Source organism: Microtus oregoni, unplaced genomic scaffold, assembly GCF_018167655.1.
Source record: "Microtus oregoni isolate MIOR12 unplaced genomic scaffold, Mior012 000057F_ref0000458, whole genome shotgun sequence".
Classification (NCBI taxonomy): Eukaryota; Metazoa; Chordata; class Mammalia; order Rodentia; family Cricetidae; genus Microtus; species Microtus oregoni.
The window spans coordinates 12,063,165-12,087,424 of record NW_024543833.1 but is presented as its reverse complement, the minus strand read 5'-3'; positions in this window follow the sequence as shown (position 1 = coordinate 12,087,424).

Genomic DNA, 24,260 nt, shown 5'->3' with positions numbered 1-24,260 from the left:
TTAGCATGTACAACTGCACATGCATTTCACATCAGGCAAACACTCATTGGGCTTCCACTATCTGCTAGGACTGCTGTAGTTGTTACAGACTGCATGTCGTTGACATGGTAGCCTAATTTGCTTTTCTGTTGCTATGGTAAACACCCTGACCCAAGAAAAATTTGGGGAGGAAAGTATATATTCGTCTACAATTCCCAGATCACACTCTACTATTGAGGTAAATCATTTCAGAGCAGGAACTCAAGCAGAAACCTAGAGATAGGAAATGAAACAAAGACCATGTAGGAACACTGCTTACTGTCTTGCTTCTTCTGACTTGTTCAGCTACCAGGCTTACCTGCCTAAGGATGGTACCATCGACAGTGGGATGGACCCTCCTATATCAATTAAACATCAAGGAACTACCAATCCCCAAGGCATGCCAGTAGACTAATCTCGTGGAAATAATTCCTCTGTGAATGTTCCTTCTTCCCAAGTGACTCCACTTTGTGTCAAGTTGACAAAGACTAAGAAGCAGACACAACAATAAATAAAACAAAATTCCCTACCCATGTAGATTTTGTCTTCTACCATAATTGTCAACAATGAAATCTGCGATGTCAGTTTATAGCTGACTTAAAACTGGGTGGGAATATAAGTACAAAAAATGATGAATAGCCTATAGTTAGGGATCCTAGAGAAGCTAAATAAGGAGAACCCAAAGAAAAACATATAGGCATCCTCCTGAATATTAACCTTCAGCAGGCGATGAAAGGTGACAGAGACAGAGACCCACATTGGAGCACCGGACAGAAATCTCAAGGTCCAAATCAGGAGCAGAAGGAGAGAGAGCACGAGCAAGGAACTCAGGACCGCAAGGGGTGCACCCACACACTGAGACAATGGGGATGTTCTACTGGGAACTCACAAAGGCCAGCTGGCCTGGGTCTGGAAAAGCCTGGGATAAAACCGGACTCTCTGAACATAGCGGACAATGAGGACTACTGAGAACTCAAGAACAATGGCAATGGGTTTCTGATCCGACTGCATGCACTGGCTTTGTGGGAGCCTAGGCAATTTGGATGCTCAACTTACTAGACCTGGATGGAGGTGGGGGTTCCTTGGACTTCCCACAGTACAGGGAACCCTGATTGCTTTTCGGGCTGGGGGGGGGACTTAATTGGGGGAGGGGGAGGGAAATGGGAGGCGGTGGCGGGGAAGAGACAGAAATCATTAATAAATAAATAAATTTTAAAAAATGATGAATATTGCCCATTCAAATAAGACCAAAGATTCTGAGCCCTTGGGAATGAGAAGATGTTTAGTCACACATAAATCCACACATCATGCTAGGAATGTATATTAAATACATATGCATGTGCATTTTATATATTATATGTTATATAATAGCATATATAATATGTATGTTATACATATGTGTTTATGTATATATTTCAAATATTCATTTATAGCATGGATGTTATAAATATCTACATATTATCTATATATTATATGATAAAACATATATATATATATATATATATATATATATATAGCCTGTGTATGCAAGAACAATTTAAGAAAACGAGGCCATAAATATGAAGGCAGGGGGTCATGAGAATGCTTTAGAGGGAAAAAAGGAGAGAGAGCTCATGTAATTATATTAATCTCAAAACATTTAAAACGACCTTTAAGAAAAAGTCATGCAATGAAAAATGAGGCATTTGCCAACTCTAGGTTTGCTCTATGCTTGCCAAATGAAATGGTAAAATGATAAAAATAAGTGGATGCCCATAAAGTCCTTAGCTAAAGCAACACTGCTGTCTTGGTGTAAGTCTGGTGAGTTTCGTTCACTCTTTATTCACAGGAGCTTTTCTAATTGAAACAGTGCTTGGGGACTTCTAGGAGGGTGCGTGCTTTCAATGGGAGAATGAAAACTGAGTCTGATGTTAGTTTTAAAACAAGGTGGGAGAAGTAAACTGGTGGAAGAAACCTGGCAAGCTCTCTTTCAGGGCCACCTGGTCTGAGGGGAGGCTCTGAGTTTATGTGCAAGTCTGCTATCCTGGTCTCAAGTCAAACAAGTCAGCTAAGGAGGACCTGGGCCCATCTTTGAAAAGTTGGATAAGCATCATGGACATTTTGGAACTATTCTCTTCAGTTTCCCGTGTTAGCCTCCTCTAATTAGATAGTATCATTTGTAGTAATAATGGCGGCGGGGCTGCGTCCCCGGCACCCGGCCGCCCCCACGGCTAGCTTTACCCAAAATAATTACACGGACACTGTATTCTTTTAAACACTGATTGGCCCTTTAGCTCTAGCACTTACAGGCTAATTCTCACATCCCGATCAACCCATCTCTAATAATCTGTGAGAACCAGTCTTACCGGGAAGATTCTAGTCTAGTCCATCCTGGGTCGGAGCTTCATGGCGTGTGTCTGCCCAGGAGCGGGGCATGGCGTCTCTCTCAGGCGTCTGCTCCCGAGAGAAGAGCTGTCGAGTCTGAGCTCACTTCCTCTTCCTCCCAGCAGTCTGTTCTGTTTACTCCTCCCACCTATCTTCTAACCAATAAAATGGGCCAAGGCAGTTCCTTTATTAGCCAATGACCTTCCTCCATCAATCATTAATTCTCAACAAGAGAAAAACCTTATGAAGAATCACTGTCCCCACTTTAAAGAACAGTAGCAAAGAGTCTGAACTAACATCTTCTTCTCTCGGCCTCTCAGTAGGCTAAGGATGGAAAAAGAGAGGGCTGAAATACATGTGAAGAAGGAAATTGCTCTAGAACTCCACAATTTTTGCATGGTTTTCCAGTGTCATGGAGAAGCTGCAGATTGTTTTCTAAAAGTGGCCCAAACAGTGGACTTTTCTGAATGTTGACTCTCTACTTGTTCATGGAAGGTTAAGATCAGATATTCCTTCCCTTGAGTCTGGTTAGGCTGGTGACTTTAATAATCAAGAGAGTACAGTATGGTAGTAAAAGTGCCACCAGCTTAAAGCTAGACCAGAAACACCCACTTAGCTGGACCTTTGCTTTGAGAGTCCTGGCCTACAGTGTCAGAATCTGGCCATTCTGAGGCCACCTTGTTTTATTAAAGTCCAAGCCATGCTGGGCGGTGGTGGCGCACACCTTTAATCCCAGCACTCGGGAGGCAGAGGCAGGCGGATCTCTGTGAGTTTGAGGCCAGCCTGGTCTAGAAGAGCTAGTTCCAGGACAGGAACCAAAAGCTACAGAGAAACCCTGTCTCAAAAATAATAATTAAAAAAAAGTCCAAGCCACATGGAGAAACTCGTACATGTCCTAACTATATCCTCTTACAAGGCTATACTGACAACAGCATCAACACACAATACCACTGACAGGATTACAGTGCCTAGAGGCCTTTCTAATCATAGGCTTTGATCCTTTTATCAGAAGGGAGGCCAAACATTAGAAAACAGTTAAACCAAGCCATACCTATCCAAGTTCTTCATCCACAAGATCCATGAGGATATCAAAGAGTGCTTGTTTAATTTTTATTTTATGAGTATGAGTGTTCTCCATGGTATCTGTGTACCACATAATGTAATGCCTAAACTGTACAAGAGATGGCATAGGAGCCCTTGGACTTGGAGATACAGATAATTGTAGTGTGTCATATGTTCTGGACTGAAGCTGGGTCCTCTGGCAGAACAGCCAGTATTCTTAACTACTGAGCCATCTCTCAAGCTCCAAAAGGGTTGTGTTTGATACCTTCATGTTTGGTGCCTTTTAGTTTCACAGTAATCCTGATAAAACAGAGACTCCACCTTATTGCCATATTACCATTCTAAGACAAACTTCAGTTCCCTGTGCTTATAAAGATTCTAGCACTTGATGTCAAACATCTGAAATTCATTTTGTAAAAAAGCATATTGGTAGTGGTGCAGCAGATTGCATCAAGAAGCCTGCCACCCTGAGAGTTAAGTATCTTGTTTAATAGCAGTGTATCCTGTTTCCTGGGAATCAGACCTCTTATTTCATTGTCCAGTGATTTTTGAGGAATACATGTTTGTAGATGCCCATATTGGATTATATTTGCACCCCAGGCTGTGTATGAGTGGACAAAGTAGACTGAAGAGCAAGCATGTATACACTCCTTTCTCTGCTCTAGACTGTGGATATGATGTAACAAGCTGCATCAAGTTCCTGCTACTGATGGCAGAAGATACAACACTCTCTCAGGAATAGATCAGTGCTGTCAGGAGCAATCATGTCTCCTGTCAAAAGAATTTTAAGTTATTTAAATGCCATGCTCTACAGATCTTCAAAATGGTTGAAGGTTACCTATCTATGCAGAATACAATCTCTATGTATCTAAAGAACCTAATTAGTCTGACTAAAAGTATAAAAAACAAGAATGATCACTAACCTATAATATTTAATACTTATATAACTTAAAGATTAAAACTTCATATCAGAATATTAAACAACTTTAAACAACTGTGCAGTAAAGGAGGACAATGACCTCAAAACTGTAAACAATGTATAAATATCTTGATCAGAGGTAGAAATAAATAATGCAATGTGATATATATCTTAAAATTGTATCAATAACAGAATGTCTTAAACAGAGGTAGAAACATGCATGCATACAATCTGACAAAATAACTTTGTATAGGTGTACAAATATTATAAACAGAAATAGGAGCCTATAGTTTGTCTTCCATTAAAGGCCATTGTTTAACCCACATGGGTTTCTCGGTTAACCAGTTTAAAGGCAAGGCCATTAGTACCTCTAAAGACTTGCTAGTTGTTTTGTGTTCTTATAGTGCCTGAATGGCTGGTGAACTTTGTTTATAATATCTTATAATATCCTTCCCAGAAACATGAGTTTTTGGGACCGCAGGAATGTTAACCTGGATATTCCATTGCTGCAATAGGTCATGGCCCCATAAATTCACTGCAATATTAGCTATATATGGCCTCAGTTTTTCTTCCTGTCCTTCTAGCCCTATGCATTCAACCCACCTCGTGCTTTGTTTCACTTGAGCTAGGCTTCCAATTACTAGGAATTTAATATCTGCCTCTTGAAGAGGCAAATCTGGATGCCAAGATTTTGGAGTAATGATACTCACATCCACACCAGTGTCTAGTAAACCCTCAATTGTAATGTCATTTATATGCACTCTTAGTTTTGATCTTTGATTATTTATGGAAGTCTGCCAAAATATATGTTTCCTATTTCCTACTGGGCATACAGAATATTATGAACATATTGGACATACAGAACAGTATGGTTTTTTACAGTAGGCACTGGATTGTTTAATTTTCCTGGTGAGACATGTTCTCCACTGGGAGACTGGGAATGACTAGACCTTATTTGACATCAGGGCCTGAGAGAGGTACTCCAAGGAGTTTCCCAGTGGTATCAGGTTGCCTTGTCTCTGTCTTCTTGAACTACATTCATTAGTTCAATGTTGGCCTTTGCCACACCCCCTACATATTCCAGAAGTTTGAGTCCTCCTATTCTTGCCATTCCTAGAAGAGACATTATTCTTAGGAATTCCTTGTCTACATTCCCTTCTTAGATGTCCTATTCTTCCACAATTAAAACATTTGGCATTTTGGTGTCTCCTCATATCATTGGAAATCACTTCTCCTACCCAAGCTTCAGTCAAATGTTTTTAAAGTCATTATATGCAAGATCCATTCATCTATGGGTGTTGATCTAAACTTTATGCCTGAGGATTTTCTTACATTCTAAGTTGGCATTTTCAAATCCAAGGATTCAATTAGTACACATCTAGCTTCAGGGTTTGTCACTCCTAATTGTATAGACTTGGTTAATCTTTGTAAATATTCACTCTTAAGTTGCTTTTTGGTCAGGCTGTTTTGTCAAAGCAACAGAACAGAAACTAGGATACAGTAATATGAAAATGCAAATGCTTTGAATTCTATAATTTTTGAGTACCAGCATGAGGACAAATAGAAAATCGAACATATGATCCCAGGTGATCAACGATGGTTAGATTGTAGGTACAATAAAAAATATTGTGTAAAATTGTCTTTTCACTATGGATAAGGTATGTTTGGAACCCAAACAGGCTGATGGTTAGACCAGTCACATGCAGTTATGACATTGCATTCATGTAAATATTTTGAGACCTGAACTACATTTGCCCCATGCACTTGTTGCATAAAGGATAACTGACTTATATTATTCCAAGATGAAGGTGTTTGGGCAATCAGCTTATGAATGGAGTGCTCTCGGTGGAAAACTGTGGGACCTTGGGGGAGCCATTCATGGAGGGAAGCAAATCAAAGGAAGGAAGGATGTGGTTCCATGAATCTGGCTTCAGTCTGACCCATGGGGGTTTCTGAATCACAGTGCCTGCTCAGTCTTCATGCAAGAACACACAGTTATGTTCCTCGTTAATCACTGGCCCAGGGCTGTGGAGCAGGTAAGATTACCCTCAGCAGCTCCATCTGTGCAAAGCCAGATCATCCATGCAGAGTACAGATTTGATGCTGTAAGAGCAGTACCAGGTGCTCGGATCCAGTAAGAGGCGCCCTCCCTCATAGATACGTGTTTTTAATGAATACAGTGGGGCAGTGGGTAGCAGTGGCCTGTAATAATCTGTGACTAAAAGAGACTGAAATTGCTCAACACAGAGAAACAGATAATGCCTGAAGAAATGAAAATGCTTATTGCCCAGATGTGATGTCTATACAGGGTACACATGTACCTGTTTATACTAAGTCCCTTCCAGATGTTGATGCTCTGCTCTGTGAGTTAAATACACAGATTGGGTTTTTCTAAACCATCACTTGAGATTTTAGAAGATGGTCTCCCAAGTTGTACTACATTTGTCTTTTCTGGCCAATTTTTCAAGCACTTGCCAAACTCTGGGGGACAAAATGGACCTCAGTTCTGGAGGGCAACCCCGTCTGGAGTACATGTTCTGCCTGAGCCCTGCTGTGACATTCTCTGCAACACGTTCATCCCGCTCTGAGGGCAGCCAAGCTGCTTCCATGCCTTCCTGCAGGAACACTGACTCTTCTCTGCAGCTGCCTGTGTTAGGTATAGGCCAGGGGATTATGGCTCCAGAGACAGAAGGCACAGGGATGACATGACAGTATCATGAGAATCGTGAACAACGGGGTCTTTGAGAAGATGAGAAACATCTGGCCAGGTTGGAATTACTCTTTAGGCTTCATTTTCTTCCTCATTATTTTCTGCCATAGTGAACTCTTGACACCTTATTTTGGCAAAAGGAAGTACCAGCGTAGTGCTGAAGTTCCTGGCTATTATGTATTGTAATAATGTCTGTAATAAGGCTAGGCATAGGAAGAATCCTGGAGAAAGAGACATTAACATTGCTGGATGCCTCTACTTATGGCTAAGTTCAAGTCAAAGGGCTTCCCATTAATTTCCCTCATCTACCTCTCGCTGAGATGCTTGAAGGCTAAGTACTATGGTGGCCAATTTGTACAGAGAAAACTGATGCTTAGTGACATGAAGTAGTTTAACCACAGCTACACAACAGCTAGAATCTGTATGTAGAACTGCCCACTCCTGCTTTCTACCCTGTCACCCTGACCTCTGCCAGCCTGCACAACTTTAGAGAGATAGTGAGGAGGTCAGTTGTAATGGAGCCATGAAGGCATTCCAAATGAGATGAGGTTGTGGTAGGTATAACCATGACCAAGAAATAAACCTGAGAACAAAGTCAACAATTCATCTCTGAGGACTGAGAGGAACAAAGTCTAAGAATGAAGAAAAATATTCTCCTGACCTGCCATTCTATCTAGAAACTCTCTTCTGAGTCCCTACAGATGTTCACCAATCTCTATAGGATGGCATCACATTGTGTATTAATCGGCTTTCTGCTGTTGCAACAAATGCCTAGGGAGAAGATATCGTGGAGTGTGAAAGTCACCATGAGACTGAACTTGTCAGTATGTGACTCCACCATCCCCCGACCCCCCAAATCCACAGCTTTTGTGCTCCCATGCTCCAGGACGCCTGTGAGCAACAAGGCCTTCAGCCACGTGCCTGTACTACCAAGGCAAGGAAGAACTGAAAGCTTATCAGTCAAACACTGTAGACTGGCAGAACAGCAGGTTGTCAGGGGTATTCTGAACAGTCAATAAAAGAGGACACAGTGATCGGTGATTGCTAATTAGGGTTTCAGGGCCTGCCGCAGTAGGCACCTGCCCTTGGCTCACGGGCCTTCTTCCAGTCTTCAAGAGAGGCAACAACTGACTATCTCTTGTTTCTCGGAAAGAGTGAAGTCATCTCACTCATTTGTGAAGAACAGAGATATGCCAAGTTATAGAAATCAATGGCAGTGTACAAGTGGCAGTGAGTTTTCATATTGGATCTGAACAACAATCTTCCTGTATAAAAAGACTTTAGATTTAACAAGAAAACCAAGTCAATTTGCGAGGTCATTAAAATGTGAGAATTGCTGACTTGCTTGTGGGAAGCTCTGGGCTGGATTTCTAGACCTCCCGGGCTCCCACGGACTGCTACCAAAGGATGGGGTGCCTTGATAGAAATTTTTAGATACACAACCTCAGATAAAGGATAGGTCTATGACAATGACGAAGAGGACCTATCATGATGTCTCTTAAGTTACATACGCAGACCTGGTAGAGCAGTGGAGATTTGTCTCACTGTATGAATCCAGCACACAAGGCAGTCACCTTAAGCAACCTGCAGCAGCAGATACCCAAACCCATAGAGCTGACACCATAGTTACATGGCATGTGTCCTAGTCAGGGTTTCTATTGCCCTGAAGAGACACTGTGACCACAGTAACTCTTACGAAGGAAAACATTAGTAAGATTAGCTTACATGTTCAGAGGTTTAGCCCACTATTGTCATAGTGAGGAAGCATGGTGGCATGTTGGCAGGCGTGGTGCTGAAGAAGTAGCTGAGATCAACAGGCTAAGAAGAAAGAGTGCTACTGGGCCTGGCTTAGCTGCTGCACCATGGAATACCCCCGCCCAGGCAGGTGGGAAATTACCATGCCCAAGGTGGAGTAAACAAGGGAACTATAGCTAATCACCAGGGGTACAGAGGGAGCACAGAAACAAACAGGATGTTTTAGCTGGCTGGCCAGAAATTGTCCTCAAGATGAAACCAGGGAGCAGGGGTAGACCCATGGGCCCTACACCCTATGAGACTTTGGGGGCCATTTTCATTCAAACCATCAAAGTACATGTTTCTCTGACCTCTGCTCTCTTCTGCGGAGTTTTCAAGTTTTCACTGATGCCTACCCTCTGTCTTCCCTAACCCGTACGTGTCGTTGGAAGATGTATCACCCAGTAATTACACTCTCACCATCACTACCCAGGCAGCACTAGACCCACCACAGCCAGGACCACTTGAAATCATAACTGCATCTCTGCTCTGCTGCTATCAGATAACCCCTAGCTGGGCCCAGTTAGTTTTGGGCAATAAACTTCGCTTTTGTGGGAATACACATTATGCTTGAGGGAAGACATTCAGCTTACAATAGATTCTGTGTGTGCGCGCACATGTCACATGTGTGTGTGAATGTATGTGTGTGTGTGGGAAAGACACAGGTTAACTTTTGCTTTCCACTTTGCCTTTTGAGACCAGGTCTCCCACTGAACCCAGTTCACTAATTAGTTGTATTGGCTGGCCAGTGGGCTCCAGGGATTGGCCTATCTCCTCTGGCCCTTCTTGTACATGTGTGTCAGGAATCTGAACTCAGGTCCTCACCCTTTCTCAGCCAGCATTTCTGCCCAATCTGTTACATCCATGACAGAAGGTGCTCATGACTTGCAGAAAGATGCCCAGAGTTTCTTGAAATGTTTCCTTGGTGAGGAAGATATACTTTATACACAATCCACCAGTGTATAAGGTTTTTCAAGTTATTTGGGTTTTCTGCTTTGCTTTGTTTTCTGCCGCTGTATTGCCCAGTCAAAGTGATGGGCTTAAAAGATCTCCCTACCTCAACTTACAGAGTAGCTGGAACTACAGGCTGCACTTCTGTAACAGGGTCAGTGAACTGACTTGTTAAAAGTTCCCTAATCTACCTTCATTGCAATATAATTTTTAATTCAAATACCTCATTCAAACTGATTTATTGTCTCTTATCATCCGGCTAATCTTTAATGGCTGTGTTATTAATAATCCCACTAACAATATACAAAGGGACTGCAGTTTTCTTCTCATTCCTTACTCCTGTTGATACATAAGTTTTCCAGTTCCTATTATTCCAGAGTCAGTGTGTTTCTGTGCTGAAACTAGAATAGCTGGATCCTGTCCTCCTATCCTTCTACGTTCTTAGGACAGAATCCACAGTACTGATACATTAAGGGCTCCAACCCTCAAGATGTGAGAGTTCAGAGAGGCAGTCAAACCTGCTAAATATCTATTACCCGTGACTAAAGCCATATTCATGTCAGTCTTCTGATGACCATTTTTTCCACACTTGGATTTGCTCCCTCACCTCACTGTTTGCCCAGAAAGCTACAAATCTTCCCAAAAATTTCCTATGGCAGCCTGGAAAGAAAGTATATGTATCTGTGATTTAGAATCTGTTTCCTAAAAATACTGCTATATTTTCCTGTGCTTGGATTTTACTTCAGCTTCTGTAGTTAATTTTCTGGAGTGAGTGAGACTCTCCAGGCTGCTAAATCAGTGGAATTTGTTCATTCTGCTTTCCTCTGACCATCTGTGGCACCTGGCACATTGACTGTTAAGTTCATTTTAAAATACCACCTTCCTTCGGTTTCCAGGAAAGAACATTCTCTGGGTTTTCCTCCCATGTTTTTCTTACCATCTTATTTGCTGGATCATCCTCCTCTTCCCAACCATGAAATGTAATTTCTCCAAGTTCACTATGGTTCATAAATTTCACACTCTCTCAGGACCCATAGACGTACAACACATCCCAGATTCTTAGACCCAATTTCAGTTACTCTATGGAGACTTAACACTAAGTACACACAGCCTACTGCTTCCTAGCTATGTCCACTAGGATAACAAAAAGAAATACTTTACCTGTACACATTTATAAAAATTAAGTGCTGCCTCCATCAAACATCTGAAGAACTTTGAAACCTAGGAAACAATCTTGTATCTCTGCCTCCCTATCACCTCTGACTCAGAAGGGACAATGTTAGTACCTCTTAGTCCAGGTTTTGGCCACCATCCTCATCCAGCTAACATCCGTGTCTGCTGTTCACTTTGCCTGCTTCCTCATCATAGAGGAGACGTTTTTCTAGAGAAGATATTGATACACTTAGCAAAAGTCATCTTGTGAGTCTAGTCAATTCCCATCACTCAAATGCCTTAGGGGTTAATGAAAGTGAATTGCAAACACAACTCACTAAGAATATGCGGCACAGCTGCACTGAGGGCTACTTGCTTTGGGACTTGGTGTGAATCACTCCCAAAGGTGGAAAGACCAAGTGGTTACAGGGATTCAAATTCTTGGCCAAATAGCTAATAAAAGGTCACATTGTCACATCCATCCTTAGCAACAGGCAATAAATTTGTTGAATTGGGTTTCTGCTCTTAAATTTAAAGGGATAGATTAGTCACTTCAACTTTTCAATTTTTAAAAACAAGTAACTCTTGATCCTCTGAAGAGCAAAGAAAGCCATGACGCTAGACTTGTGTCCAGTTTCTTTGCCAGGGAAACAAATGAAGGCCTGTGGGCATTCAGGTGCTTTCCAAGGGGATCAGGTCACCAGGTTCTCATGATAAACAAAGGAATGGCACATTAGTTTGCTGGTATATAGATTCTCGTGTTTAAATCAGGCAACACATAAGTGTTTGAGTCTTCCAAGAACATAGTATTTCTTCAGGGTCATTTTTTTTTAAGAAGAAAATAATTTTTGATGAAAATGTAAAAAGATACTTTCAAAGAATGGTAAGGATCCAACTTTTCCAGCCACAGTGAAATCGCTTGACACAGAAGCCACCTCAGAAAGCATGCCATGAAAGAGCACAAAGTAACACTCTGCCATTGCCATCATCATCCCCACACTGAGAGCTGTCCATGAATGAAAATAGCTACCGTGGACCACTGCATCAGTTCCGATGTCCTTTGAAGCCTGTAGGGCTTCGCTGCATTCTCAGAGCTTGGTGTTATCATTATTGGTTTTACACCTTAGATACACATATACTCATTTCATGGCAGACAAGGTGGTACTCTAAGAAGTACATTGTTGTCTTTAGTGGTTCTCAGAGCATAAAGAATATAGAATAAAGCATAAAGGCACTATGGTGCTAGGGGATGTGAATTCTCAGGCCAGGATGTTCATGTTTCCACGCCCAGTGATCATCTGCTGTGTGACCATAACATGTCCCAAGGCTACTTGAAGCCTCCGCTACTTTGGTTGCAACATGGTATAAATGCACAGTGACCAATCCCTCTACACTTTGAGGGGGATCACACATGGGGAGCATGTAAAACAGTATTTGGCACATGGTTTGCCCCGAAGACCTAGTAAGGTCTGTCAGTCACCTAATTCTAAAACACAGAAATAACCAAGATACCCCTTAAAATGTAAAGATGTTAGGCCAAAGACTGTGTTTTACAAAATTTATTCCAGTGCCTTCTGAACAAGTAACATGTACAACTTCAATTTCACCATATTGGCTTTGGAAAATGAACTTCAGAAATAAAGGCAAATCCTCCAATATTAAAACCTTCCATGGTACATGCAGTGAAATCAGCATTGATTGGTGCTTCTTGGCTCTCTAAGGATGATAGTCAAAGAGAAAATCTGGTGCCAAGAAAGCAAATTTTATTCTTCTGGTATTTGTGCATGTATATTTTTAATAGCAAGGTTATTTGATAAGAAACAGAAAATAATAGAATTATTCTTATTAGTGAGAAATTCAACTCCAAGCAAAGCTCTTTGTAACCTTTTGGTGACTCACTGACTAGTCTTTACCCCAAATCCCATGAATTCTGTCTGCAAAAAGAAATGCCATGGGGCGGGGGGGAGGCTAGTCCAACACAGTGCTCACTAGTACACTATGGGTTCCCAGACTGGAAAATTGAGGGGTACTAGGACTTTTGTTAATGCATAGTGAATCCAGTTCCATTTACACACTGAAAGGCCTAATATTTTGTACTAGTACAACATGCTCCAAACTTTCAAAATCTTGTACTCAGAAAACTACAGAACTGGTTTTCAAGGCTCTGTGTTAGCATAAAAGCATGTGGGGTCAGGTTTTTTTCCTATCACATGTACACAGGTATGAAACCAAAGGTCAAATGAAGAGACCTTTCCCCAGAAGGTCCTTCACCTCTCCCTACTCATCAGGTGCAACTATGAAGGGCAGTAAACCATGAAAAAGCACATCAAATAATATGAGGCAAGTCTGAGTAAGAAAGTGTACATAGCTGCTGATCAAAATTTTGTTTTCACATAATATCCTGTTCCATCACTAATCACTGTCATAAAAAACAACAATCTGTGCTCCTTTGTGACAACAATGTGTGCTCAATTTGTGTCTCAGCTTTGAGAAAGTTCAGCTCTCTGTGTTATTTGAGGACATTCTCTGCAGGGCCCAGGCAGGGATGGCATGAGCACAGAACACTGCTGGAGAACGATGTGGTGTTAGCAGGGAGCATGCAATAGGAGGAAGAGGGAATCTGCTGCTGGGAGGGAAACATCCCAGAGAAGTCCGGAGGTAGAATTAGCACTTAGTTTCTGGCAACAGTGACCAGTTTTGTGGTCCTTCCTTCACCATCTTTACAGTCTTTAATAGGAACCTACAGCCTCCGGCATAAAGTAAGATGACAGCCATGTGGGAAAGTCAGGTCTAGCACCCAGAGCAAGACAAAGAAGGAGAAGGCTGTGCACTCCTGGGTGAGCGCTGGCAGACACAAGAGAACTGAGGACTCCGGTATAGGTGAAACAGAAGGCAGAGTGGAGCCGATGGCCCATGTGTCGATGCCAGGAAGTGAGCTTTCTTTCCCATCAAGGAAGGGGAACTTGGATAAACTTCTGAAAATCTTAAATCATTTTTATTGATCTCCTCACTTGGCTAATCTAATTACAGCTTGCTACTAATGCCAGCAAACTGGGAGCCAAACTTTTGCATCTGGGAGGATGTTCTGGACCCACAGTATCATGCTTTCTATCCAACCACATAAGAGCGTCCACCAAGGGCAAATCTGAACCGACCTCCACTGGGCATCACAGGAGGAAGGACCACAGAGACAAGGGGCTTGCACCCTAGATGGCCAGGTTCCTGGGTTATACAATCATAACCTGTAGATGTGCCTCCGCAAAGTTTCCTGGCATTATTGTATTTTTTTACTTCTGGTAACGGCTTTAAAAGAACAAAGCTCTTTGTTTAAAGGGGCCCAGGGACCTCATAATTGCCACAAGGCACATGAGTGCATCCTATACTTTCTAAACAGTTTCTCTTTTAACATTAAATATTAAATTCCTAATATTTGGCCGAAATGTAGATGCTACCTGTAAAGGGGAGGTGATGTTATCAGGAAGACTGTAGAGACTGTGAAGAGACCCCCACTTGTTATTTACCTCAGAACCACGAGAAACCCACCCCCAACACACACACCAGTGGGGGATGAAGAGCACAAGCTCACCCACACCAGCACCTAACAACGGCTGGAAGCATAATGTGCTCTGGCTGCCAGAGTGTCTAGGGCTTCAGTCTCGGGCTGTTCCTCCTTGAACAAACTATGATTCATCTGCAGAGCTGAGTTGGAGCCTGTGGATTCCACAGGAGCCTTTTGGGGACCTTTAGGAACCCTAGGACACTCCATGCAGGTGCTCACATCCTTGCCTCTCTTCTCTGATGACCGGGGTCTCTTGTCCTCACCCAGAATTTTCCAGCTGGAACCTGAGCAGAAAGGTTGAGCAGCTCTCACCCAATCCCTTCTCCACCCTGAGCTGGTCCTCTCCACCCTGAGCTGGTCCTCTCCACCCTGAGCTGGTCCCCAGCTCTCAGAGGAGCCATCTGCTAAAGGCATGACTCACGAGGGCAGAGGAGGAGGGTGGGGGAAACCCAGCTGTACCAATTTTTTAAACAATAACGTCCATTATTATTATTTATTATAATAGTCATTTTTCAGAATGGCTATTGTATTGGTTGGTTTTGTGTGTCCACTTGACACAAGCTGGAGTCATCAGAAAGGAAGGAGCCTCAGCTCAGCTGAGGGAATATCTCCATGAGCTCCAGCTGTAAGGCACTTTCTCAATTAGTGATCAATGGGGAAGAATACAGCCCATGGTGAGTGGTATCCTCCCTGGGCAGCTGGTCCTGGGTTCTATAAGAAGGTGGGCTGAGCAAACTGTAGGAAGTAAGTCAGTAAGAAGCCCTCCTCCACAACCTCTGCATCAGCTCCTGCCTCCAGGCTCCTGCCTTGCTTGAGTTCCTGTCCTGACTTCCTTCAGAGAGGCAAAGCAATGCTGAAGTGAAAACCCTCTCCTCCCCAACTTGCTTTTTGGTCCTAGTGTTTTGTCACAGCAAGAGAAACTCTAACTAAGACAGCTGTGCTTCAAAAATCATCTGCCTGGGACTTCTTGATGTTAACCTCAAAACTACAAACACTAGAAATGTCTGTCTCTGGGTCAAAGGGATAACCAGTGCTCAGAAAACCATGTCCATAGTCCAGAAAATGAGATCTGAGCTATTTTTGAAAGAACATAACAACAGAACAACACAGTAAAAATAGAACTACTTTCTCAACCTGACTCGGACATGCAGCTAACTCGCTCTAGCCTAGTTAAATAATTTGATCTTGTGTTTCCAGAATTCACTTCACACAGTATCTGCTCTTTGTGTATAGATCAGACCAGCAGAAGGGTGAGAGGACTAAACCTACGACAGATGAATTCATTTTATAGTAATCACAGACCTGAGAAACCAGTGACCATGTTGGAGGCACAGCTTTGGATTTAATGCTCACCCTGGGTGTTACAGAGTTGTAACCATGTTCCCTGCTACAAAGTGATGTCTGCGTTCGCCAGAGAAGCAATATGAACTACACTCCTTGGGTTGCTTTTATTCTGGTGTCATTGTAGGAACAGTTCATTTAGACCCCACTGTGCCCAGTGTGTTGTTCATAAAATAACTCAACATCAACTTGGTCCTGAAAGTACCAAAAAACAATTATAATTCTGGAAATTAAGTTTATATCATTTCCCCCCACAAAGGTTCATATATTGAAAGCTTGGTTCCCAGATTAAGATGGGATTAGATCACAAGGCTATCACTAATACAATAGGTTGATCCAGTAATATAGCCACAATTACTTTATTTTTGACAGAGAATCTCAATATTAAGCCTAGGCTGGCTTTGAACTCACACTCCATCTGCCTGTACCTAAGTGCTGGGATTGCAGGTGAGTGTTGCCATGTCTGTCTTAATGGATTAATAACCTGGTGTGATTAATAGGAGGCAATTGAGACTTTTGAATTGAGGGCCTAGTTGAAGCAAGTAAGAGTCTAGGGGTGTTTCCTAGTAGTGATTCATAGTTTCCAGGCCTTGCCCTACACCCTGTCTGCTTTTTGGCTGCTATGAGCAGCTCTGCTACAATACACGTTTCTGCAAGGATCTTCAGCCTCCCTGGTCAGGAACTATAAAGCCAGGTGGCCATGGGCTAAAATCCCCTAAGCTAGGAGCCCCAATACAATTGTTCTGCTTTAAGTGGTTGTCTTCGGTATTTGGTCATAATTGCGGAGTTTAGTTTGCTTTCTGTTGCTAGGATAAAGCACCACAACGAAGAGTAACTTGGGAGGAAAGAGTTTGCTCGGCTTACATGTCCCAATCACAACCATTCATTGAGGGACGCCAATACAGGAACTCAAGCAGAGCAGGAACCTGGGGACAGGAACTGAAGCAGAGGTCATAGACTATGGCATAAAATAGTGGTTCTCAGCCTTTTGCTGTGACTATTTAATACAGTTCCTCATGTTGTGGCAACTCCCAATCATAAAATTGTTTTCTTTACTACTTCATAACTTTAATTTTGTGTTACTGATATGAATCATAATGTAAATACCCGTGTTTTCAGTTGGTCTTAAGTGACCCCTGTAAAAGGGTCAAGTAACTCACAAAGGGGTCACGAGTCACAGGTTAAGAACCCACAGCATAGAGAAATACTGTTTATTGTCATGCTCTCCATGGGTTTACTCAGTTTGTTCTCATTCATACTCCAGGATGGCCCATAGAGAGACAGGACCTCTCACATCAATCATCTATCAAGAAAATATTCCAAGGCTTATCTGTAGGCCAATGCGAAGTCTTTTCAATTAAAGTCTCATCTTCCCAGATGATGCTAAATTGTGTCAAACTGACAAAAAAAAAAAAAACCCTAACCAGCACAAATGCAAAGCTTCCAAGCATACTAGCAGTCCTGAAGCAGAGCAGAGAAAATGGCAAAAATGTAGAGCCCTCTTTTCAGGCGTACTCCTAGATCTACATTAAAATTTCCTCTCTTATTTGATTGGTGTCACTAGATTACAGGTCAAACTAAGATTTGAAGGACACTGTTAAATGTCTAGGTAAGGACTCTGGTCCTGCTCTTCCTCAAAGCGGAAGAACAGATCTGTGCTCTTCTCTGAAACAGGAAATCATTTTAATAGTAAATCGCTTGGCCCTCTAGCAGACATGAAAAATCATGTCCCTTTAGACAAAAACTAATCAAGCTTTTTGTTTTGGTTTGGTTTTGGCAAAACTTCTACAGAGTTCAGAAAGAATGGTCAGCTTGTAACCATAGAGTTGAATCACATCCTCAAAGTAACCTTTATATACATGTCAATCTCACCAAATGAAGATAAAGACCACTGACCACAAATTATGGCCAAATCAAAGCAAGCTTTACTGTGCATAGCAGAGAGCTGACCGGCTGTCTCACCCAATGCAGGGTTCAGGAGAACAACCTGAGCTAATTTCTCAAGCCCTTTTTAAAAAGCAAAACCATAGAGGAGGGGATTTTGTGAGCAAATGTCGTTACAGGGAAGAGGCCAGAAGTCAAGGAAATCTTCCTGAAACATTTGTTACAGAACATTCAATGGTTACAGTGGTGAGGCAAAGCCCAGTTCTGAGAAACAGAAACTTATGTTTTACAGTGGACAGAAACCTTACTGAACTAGAGCATCAAAATTCCTGATTACAAAATGGAGCCAAGCTGGTTTCTCACACAAATCTGTACAGAGATCTGAAGAATAAACTCTAGCTTTCTCCCTTTCAATTTCTATATTTCTACCGTCAATTCCTATATTTTTATCAATAGAAGTTGTAATATGGCCAATAATGAAAACTCTGAGTTTTCAGGAGTGATATAGCCTGGAAGAGCATTGGTCCTGGTTTGATAGGTTTCTCTGTTCACCTCCCAGGAGGCCTTAAGCTACCATGAGTAGACGCTTGGTGAGCTGAATACTGTAGCAAAATTGAACTTTAAAAACTGTGTTGTTGTTGTAGGTATTAGTTTTTAGTTTTTAATTAGTTTACAAAATAAATTATGAGAATTTCATATGTATTTGATTTTGGACTGGTCCCCTTCCCCAAGTGTCTCTTTTCTTGCCTCCCTGCTCCCCAGTTCCCCACATCCTTTTTATCCTAGCATTTTTCTGCTTTGTTCCTATGTCTTCCCCACGACCTTCTCCTAAAGTCCCTCTTTCCAGACTCATGGGCCCTTTCAAGTTTCTTAGGATTTGCCCATATTTCTTTCTACCTGGACACACAGAGAAGAATCTGTATATGAGAGAAAATGTTCAGCATTTGTCTCCCTGACCTAGAGTTACCTTTGTTGAATGTGTTTTCCATTTCACTCATTTTTCTAAAATGTTCATAACTTCATTTTTATACATCTGAATAAAATTCCATTATGTTTTATTCATTCCTCTGTTGTTGGACATCCTGGGCTAGAAACATTTTTTGGTTGCTGGAAATTGAACATACACTGTGATTATAGGGTTCTTCATTTCACAGAACACATATTAACATGAAGTAACAACTGTCTCCTAACACAATAATATTTGGTGACCTCAGTGCCATATTCACATTAATAGATAGATCTCCAGGACTGAAAATCAATAAAGAAACTTCAGAGTAAATCACTATAGAATACATGAATCTAACAGACATTTACTGAGTCCAACAGCTTTGGAATGCACATTCTTCTCGGGCAGCCATGAAACTTTATCTAAAATAGATCACATCCTAAGTCATAAAGCTAGTCTTAGCAAATAGAAAAGAACTTAGAAAATTTCTTTAGTCTCATCAGGCCATAGAAATCAACATCAAGAAGCCATAGAAACTACACAGTTACTTGGAGATCGACTAACAAAACTTTGGCCAGCGGATTATCAGTAAAATGATGAAATAAATTTAAAACTTCTTAAAAACAAGTAAAAATGATAGCCCAACTTATCATAACCTTTGAAATACAGCAAAGGCAGTTCTGAAAGAAAAATTCATAGCCATGGGTGTGTGCATTCTAAAAGCCAGACAGACTGGGAAGTGGTGGTTCACGCCTTTAATTCCAGCACTCAGGAGGGAGGGAGGGAGGGAGAGAGGGAGGGAGGGAGGGAGGGAGGAAGGAAGGAAGGAAGGAAGGAAGGAAGGAAAGACAGATCTCAGACAAATAACTGGATACACCTCAAGGTCTTAGAAAATCCAGAACAATCCAAACCTAAAAGCATTAGACATAAAGAAATAATAACAATGAGGGCAGAGACACTGACAGACTGACGGACTGACAGACTGACAGGATGTATATGACGTATTCTCATTACTTTGCCTCACTATATACCACATTGAAGCTAATGACAGGGAAAGCAGTCAGTGGAGTAACCACAGCTTGAACCAATTCTCACTGAATGGGGGTGGTTAAGATGCCCAGATGCACACTGGGTAAGTCCACGACCAAAGCAGTATCCTTTACCAGCATTCCCATCTCAGAAAAATGACTGAGATTGTAGAACTTTAACTGTCACATAGCCTTCCAAGGACTGGCATCAAAACACATTCCCTTAAGGGCTTGTCATGCCAGAACACCTTCCAGGCTGTATTACATGGCTGCGCTGGTTCCATCCCACAAAGGAAGAACGGGTTTTAGAAGGAACCAAGTCCAAGTGGTTTTCTCTGTTGCATTTGTTCAAATTTAGATACTTTTGGCTTAGCAAATCCTCCTTTTCTAACCGACCGTTTTGTCTAAAGGAAACGAGGCAATCGACTGCACTCTTAGGATTCCATGCAGGCTCATTTCAAAGTTTTAACATAGGGAAGCTCTCTTTCACCACAATCAGATCACTATAAACAAAGCTACATGACTACCATGCAAGCATCTAAATTTTGTGTGTGTGTGCTTTCATGTGAGTGCCCATGTGTTGCATGCTCATGTGGATGTGTGTGCACATGTGCATGGTGAAACAAAAGTTGACCTCAGGTGTCATTCCTCAAGTACCATCACCTTGTATTTGAGACAGAGTCTATGCAGTATTTTGAATGAGAAATATCCCTGCAGGCTCTGATAGTTGAACATTTGGTTCTCAGTTGATGGGGAAGTTTTGGTAGTACTGTCTTACTGAAGAAAGTATGTCATTGGAAGCAGGCTTTGAGATTATAGTCTTTCCGTATCCCTTGCTCATTCTCTCTATTTTGTGTTTGTGGCTGAGAACATGATCTTTCAGCTTCTTGCTCCAGTTGCCATGCCTGCTTGCTGCCCCACCTTCCCACATGGACTCTTTTCCCTCTGGAATGAAAATCTCAGATCAGCTTTCCCTTCTGTAAGTTGTCTTGGTCATGGTATTTTGTTGCAACCTCAAAAAAAAGTCACTAATATGTTTTCTCACTGGCATAGAGCTCTCCAAGTAGGCTAGCCAGAAAGCCTCAGAGAACTTTCTGTCTCCATCTCCCCAGTGCTGGGGCTATAGGAGCATGATGATACACCCATTTTGTCTTTTGTTTTCTTTCTTAACATTGATTTGGGGGATTGAAGTCAAACTTGACAATAAGAAGAGAATGAAAAAATTCCTGTCTCTTATCTGGAGGCCATAAACTCCTATCAGTATGTATCCTGCATCTACCTAGACCATGCAGCATCATGTCTTCACACACACACACACACACACCACAATTCATCCTTGAAAAGGCATTTTTTTTCTTGGTATTTATAGTGAGCAAACTATGATAGTTAATATTATCAAGTTAACAGGATCTAGAATAACCTGGAAGATAAACCTCTGGTCATACCTGTGAGGGATTATCTTGATTAGGTTAACTGAGGTGGGAAGACTCATCCTATAGTGGGTGGTACCATTCCTTAGGCTTATGTCCTGGGACACATTAAAAAGGAGAAAGATAGTTGAGCACCATCATATTCTCTCTCTCTCTCTCTCTCTCTCTCTCTCTCTCTCTCTCTTTCTCTCTCTCCTTCTTTTTCTCTCTGCTTCTTGGCTATAGATGCAATGTGAACAATTTCCTCAAGCCCTGTCACCATGCTTTTCAAAGATGATGTATCGTACCCTGGAACTCTGCACCAAAACAAACCCTCCCTTCCTTTGCTGGCTCTTGTCGGGATATTTTGCAACAGCATGTAACTAATATGAAAGCATGGATATCTCTCTTTATTAACTTTATAAGCTTCAACCATGAACCATGACTGCAAGTTGTGCTTCCTCCTAAAACACTGCCATAGAAGGCTGTCGGTCCCTGATAGAGGGCCTCTCCCATTCTATGCAACTTGAGCAGAGACTGTGATAAGCGGGACAGGATTTTAGGAAATATAAACAATTCATTTCAACCAAAAATTGGGGCACTTACCAAAAGCCATTGTGGTAGTTTGAATGAGGAATACACCCCAAAGGCTTGGATTTGAATGCTTGGTCCTAAGTTGGTGGTTCTGTTTGGGAAGGCTTAGAAGATGTGGCCTTGTTAGAGGAAGTGTGTAGCTAGAGAAGGTCCTGGAGAGTTTCAAGCCATTTGTGTTCTCTCTTTGCTCCACCTTTGTGGATTAAGATGTAAGCTCCCAGCTTACTGCTCAGGGTGCCATGCCTGCCTACTGCCATACTTCTCCCCCATGATGGTGAATGAATATTATTCCTCTGGAACTGTAAGCCCAAATAAAACCCTTATCTCAGAAAATTGACTTGGTTGTGGTATTTTTTATTACAGCAATAAAAACTAAAATGATACAGTCATGTAGGGATCAGAGGCCCATTTTAGAAATAAGTATGACTTGTGGCCCTTGGGAGGTGGATGTCTTCCTTTGACTATGACCCAAGCAAAGCTACACTGGGCTACTAATTGTTAGTCAGACTTCTACGATGGTAACTGATGCCTGGGATAAACTAATTATAAACAGAAATGGCCCACAGTTTTGGAGTGTCCACATTTCAGGTTCATATTTCATAAACTGCATTGCTCTCAAATATGTTCCAGGGAAGATCATGGTGGCAGCATGCAGCATGCAGTAAAACCATTCACAAGATGCTTAACATTAAGGAAACCTGCCTACCACTGAAAAGGGACTGGTTCTCAATATTCCCATTTTTTTTAATTTATTTATTTATTAAAGATTTCTGTCTCTTCCCCGCCACCACCTCCCATTTCCCTCCCCCTCCCCCAATTAAGTCTCCCCCCCCCCCAGCCCGAAAAGCAATCAGGGTTCCCTGTCCTGTGGGAAGTCCCAGGAACCCCCACCTCCATCCAGGTCTAGTAAGTTGAGCATCCAAACTGCCTAGGCTCCCACAAAGCCAGTGCGTGCAGTAGGATCAGAAACCCATTGCCATTGTATACCCAAGAGAGGCCTTATCATACAACAAAAGTATATGCTCTACGATGTTCATAGCAGCATTGTTTGTGATAGCCAGAACCTGGAAACAACCTAGATGCCCTTCAATGGAAGAATGGATGAAGAAAGTATGGAATATATACATATTAGAGTACTACTCAGCAGTAAGAAACAAGGACTTCTTGAATTTTGCATACAAATGGATGGAAATAGAAAACACTATCCTGAGTGAGGTAAGTCAATATTCCCTTTTGTAGGAAGACAATGATGAGTGCTGCTCCACCAACTGCTTCCCAAATAACCACTCAGAGACTTATTATTAGTTATGAATGCTTGGCCGATAGCTCAGTTCTGCTACTAACTAGTTCTTACAACTTAAGTCAACCCATTTCTATTAATCTATGTACTGCCCCAAGGCTCATGGCTTTTCCCTCTCCTGCATGCCCTGCTTCCTTTCCATCTGGCTGGTGACTCCTCTAACTCTGCTCTCCTTCTTCCCAGTGTCTTTAGTCTGATTCCCTTGCCTAACATGATCCTGTTCAGCTATTGCTCAGTCAGCTCAGTCAATCACAGTGATATATATTCACACAGTGTAAAGGAATATTCCACACCCTTTTCAGAATATCTCCAGTGGTCTAAGACCACACACTATGTCCCATCTTCTAGATCAGTGATTCTCAATCTTCCTAATGCTGTGAAACTTTAATACAGTTACTCATGTTATGATGACCATCAACCATAAAATTATTTTTGTTGCTACTTCATAATTGTAATTGATATTGCTATGAATCATAATGTAAATATCTGATATGCAGGATATATGATATGTGACCCCTATAAAATGGTCATTCACATACAAAAGGGATTTTGACCCACAGGTTGAAAGCCACTGTTCAGTCGGATCTATTAGATGGTAGGGAACAAGGCCTTCAACAAATGGACATTTTTTTTTAATTTATTTATTTATTAAGGATTTCTGCCTCGTCCCCACAACCGCTTCCCATTTCCCTCCCCCTCCCCCGATCAAGTCCCCGCCCCTCATCTGCTCGAAGAGCAATCAGGGTTCCCTGACCTGTGGGCATTTGAGGACATGTCTTAACCATAAGAGTTGGGGACCTGTTTAGTGCCTACAGATTTTTTAAGCAAACACAGGATGGTAGCAGAAGGTGCTATCTACAGGTTTTGGTGGTGTCCAAAGAAGTTATGAGGTGAACTGTTTCATGTGGCTAGCTAAATGCAAGAAGATGTGGTAGGGCTGTAGAACATCCTGACTTCAATAAGAAAAAGAAACTCCCTTCTATCTCATCCATCCCATAATGGTGGACTCAAAGACTTCAGTGGCCAACAGGAGCGATACCTAAGGGAGGGGTTGAGGAAGAGGACAATAGCTTTTAATCAGAAGTTTGAGGGGAAAGAGACTTTTTTTCTGAATGTTCAAGAGACTATTGGACAGTAAGATACTCATAGGCCATGAGATGACCTTGTAATTAGCTTGGACTTGGCCTAGAACACTGGGATGTGCCAGCCTAAAGAACCCTCTCAAGGAT